A 3,845-nucleotide genomic window follows, 5' to 3' on the forward strand; every position below is an offset into this window, starting at 1 on the left:
ACATGCACGGTATACTTACATGTTTTAGGATGGTACTGTACAGGGCAAAATGAACCCATACAACTAGCTAATGTAATTTAGAGGTCGTACAGTATCGTTCAAGCCACGTGGTTGTAAGGTTAGGTAGTGGTGAACCAACCTCTCAGCCGTACCACTGTCTCTGTACTCTAATAACGGGGGTTTTCAAGAAATGTTTTTGAATCGTCGGACGAAGGAATAATTCTAACGGCCAGAAAGAAAGAAAAGGGGAATGAGTATTGTATTTCGTATCCAATAAAACCGTTATCTTACCTGTATGAATGAGTGGAAGGTATTACTATGGCCGGAGATTTAGGAATCTCAGGAGGGATTATCTTGGTTACTACCTGTTTCTCCTTCTTTCCCATTATCTTTTCATACCTTGTTTCCACCTCTAACTGACCAACGTGGTGTTCCCATTTCGATTATATATATATATATATATATATATATATATATATATATATATATATATATATATATATATATATTTTTTTTTTTTTTTTTTTTTTTTTTTTTTTTTTTTTTTTTAATTCTTTATGGTCGTGCAACACGTTACTGACTGCCAACTGCAATTATTCATGGCGCTAACGACCGTTTAGTAATTAATATTAACTTCCAATATTCCGTTAACTGTCCAAACACTCATTATTCAAGTGGAAACCAACTTAATATCCCTGACTGCTCCTTCCTCGTTCATTGTTTCATCCAGTTCCATACATAAAGTGCAGATTTTCTGAAACAAGATGAAATGGCAATAGTCTTTAAAACTATTGGACATTTATTTTTTGCAAATTAAATCAATGAATAATGATAATAATAATAAAAAGAACATCGTTGAATATGTACCTTGAAGCTGTATTAGCACTTTTATGCTTTTTAACATGGCACCTTTAAACTCTTAATTCCTTTCACCTCTAAGCTACTCCCCCGCGCGAGTTTCACCGTCTGACGTAGCCCCCCCCCCTCCCTACCTTCCACTTTCCCATATTGTCCTCCCGTCTTACCTCTGCCCTAAATCACTCGCCATTTCGACGGATGGCCCATTTTCCCTCCCATGTCCACGCGGACGTCATTCGGGTGACCACGTGGTGACTGACGAGAGATGACATAGGGTGATGACCGCCCTTCCCCTTCCCCTTCCTGCCCCTTCAGTTAAACGTTGGGAACTATCGTAACGAACATGTGCCAGTGATCAACCGCCGTGGACAATTGGTAGTTTTAAAACTGAAGGAGGGGGAAGGAAGGATTGAATAAAGGATACTAATTAATAGGCTTTTTCTAAATTAACCTGAAAGTACTTCGACTCACCTTGTAGAGAAATAATATGATTCTGAATGTGATGGCCATGTAGCCTCGTTGCATAATATTTTGTAGTTTTTCCTGCAAGATGGCGCCTGCAGTCGACCCGAAGCGACGCTGTCGGGAAACAGGAAGTTGCTACTGCGATAATGGCTACACCGCTGATTATTTTGCCACACGCCACCCTATCATCATTGCTAGTGTCTTCCAGTGTTCATGCACGTTAGATACCACCCCTCTCCCTGCTGCAGCTACCATGCGCGCCTGTCATGCTGCTTTGTCTCTTCAACTGTCAGATCTAATTGACGTTTATATCTATTTGCGCCATCTGCTAAGCACCACCTGTCTTTATGATTAGTTGTCAGCGAAAATCATGCACCTCTGCTCACAGTTGCATATCACCGCTAGCCCCATTATTCGCAAGTGTCACGTATCTCGCACCTCTGCCAGGTTGTAACTATCCTTGGCCATTTTCGCTTTTGTAAAGGCGTCTGCCCGCCCTCGTGTCTCTTAGCGGTCAAGTCATTCACCCTCGCGTCTTTTTGCAGTTCTCAAGGAACCGCCCGATCCCCCGGTCTTATATTTGTCTAATTATCGTCTCATTTTTAATAGCATGCAATTGCTCTTTAGGACTACATATTTTTTCTAGGGAATCAACTGTTGTTTATACATGCCGCTTTATGCAGTAATTATACATTTATGCCTTCCGTCACTATTGAAGTAAAAAAGACATGCATATAAATAATGATCAATAGTCCGAATCTAAAAACAACAACATAACCTACTACTTAACTTGAGTAAGCACAGTTATGAATTACCAAACATCCTCTCTGTATTTATTATATTCCAACATCATCGAGCTCAGTTACTGTAACTGACCTCCTGTTTAAGTTAGTATTCATGGTACGCCTTTAACAAGACATGTATCACGTTACTTTACCTTTAAGGCAGCTATATTCCCTCACCTTTACCATCCCATTTCGTTTCACTCGGTTACCATGCGCTATCTGAAGCAAATTTCTCACCCATGGTTATGTGCTCATTGCATCATACATTTTGCAAAAGCAGCTGCCATGTATGTTGTTTTTCCTCATGGTGGAGACAGGAGTGTAAGGCAAGGCATTAATTGATAAAATTTGTGTGCGTTTTTGGTAATTTCCATTTCTTTTCATTTTCGTTGACACGGACTCGTGGTAGAAACAGCATAGTCTATGCATAAGAAATGTAGGAAATTTATGCAGGGAGAGGAGTGAGGTGAATCTGTTTGGGATGGCGAGACTCATACAAAGTAAATGGTAGCTGAGAGGCGGTTGGCAGAGCTTTCTAGAATGAGAAACGACTATACAGTAGGTGATAACTTTACTTGCATTGCCATCGAAAATCAAAAACTTTATGAGTGATAACGCTCCGTTGTATCAGAGAATTAACTTTGTTGCTTCCAGCATATTTTACAATGTAATTCGCACTCCAGCTTAGCACCATTTATGGACAGATCAGAATTAGGACTGACGTTTCTTCTGTGGCCAATAGATGGAGCGCATATCGCAGTCTCTGCTTGCAAGTGTGATGCAGGTGGCTTTGCAACGTGACCTTGAGGTGCATCCCTCCCCCCCTTCTTTCAGCCACCCATCCCTCTCCTCCCTTGTCTTATCCTCCTCCCCCACTATCCCTACCCTCCCGCCAACCGACCCACCGGGTCTGCTGTGCATCCGCGTATACGCTCACTCTGGTTTCATGACCGTCTGAATATGAAAAATAGATTTATTAATTGATAGAAATGACGCGGATAATGGGTATTGCTGTACTTAAGGTCGTAGTATACATTTCCATTTTTCTTTCTTTACTTCGTGTAGCCTGTCCTTTTTATGTATAATTAACATACATTGGGTTTGTGTATACTGTAAAGTTCTTTGTTTGCACAGGGTGAGGAGCGTGCGTGCGTCTGTTTGTATATATGCATTGCCCTCTTCATGTGAGCGGATGCATACGGATGTATGTTTGTGTAATACTAGTACCAAATTCAGTGTGTGCAAATTCGTTCGCTTCTTTGCATGATCATATCCGCCTGATTGATGTTTCTAGAGTGTACATAAACCCGCGCGCGCGCGTGTGTTTATGTGTTGAATACTAGGATGATTCAAAGTAACACTGTCTATACTCAGAGCACTTGAGATCTCTTGCTGGTTTTGATTCAAGGTTCTGTTGTTTTTCAGTTTTATTAAATAGAATTTATCTTAGTTATCTCTTTTGCATTTGAGATTATTCTAATATCCAAGCTTCAACATCAGGGCCACTCATACAAAGATACATTCATAGGTATACCGGTACTGAATGATGCATGCATTCACAAAAACTCACTCTTATATCCTTAGAACTAATCTGGGGTTACTGATCACAACAAAGAGACTTTTGATCAAACTAAGCTGTACCAGGGCATCCACTGGTATGCCAATTAAAACATTTGTAAGATCACTAGAATTCTTCCAAAAAAAATGTAGGCCGATTAACAGGGAACACAAAGGCAT

At 40.5% G+C, this 3,845-nt stretch overlaps 1 long non-coding RNA gene across 1 annotated transcript; it reads right to left on the reverse strand.

The window, feature by feature from the left end:
* Positions 1–508: 508 nt before the first annotated feature.
* On the reverse strand, positions 509–1,881 carry LOC119579594. Its single transcript, XR_005229330.1, has 2 exons — positions 1,330–1,881; positions 509–754 (listed from the first exon to the last, which is right to left on the reverse strand). It is a non-coding gene; the product is annotated as an uncharacterized LOC119579594 (long non-coding RNA).
* Positions 1,882–3,845: the final 1,964 nt, after the last annotated feature.

Source organism: Penaeus monodon, chromosome 1 (genome assembly GCF_015228065.2).
Source record: "Penaeus monodon isolate SGIC_2016 chromosome 1, NSTDA_Pmon_1, whole genome shotgun sequence".
In the NCBI taxonomy this organism is placed as follows: Eukaryota; Metazoa; Arthropoda; class Malacostraca; order Decapoda; family Penaeidae; genus Penaeus; species Penaeus monodon.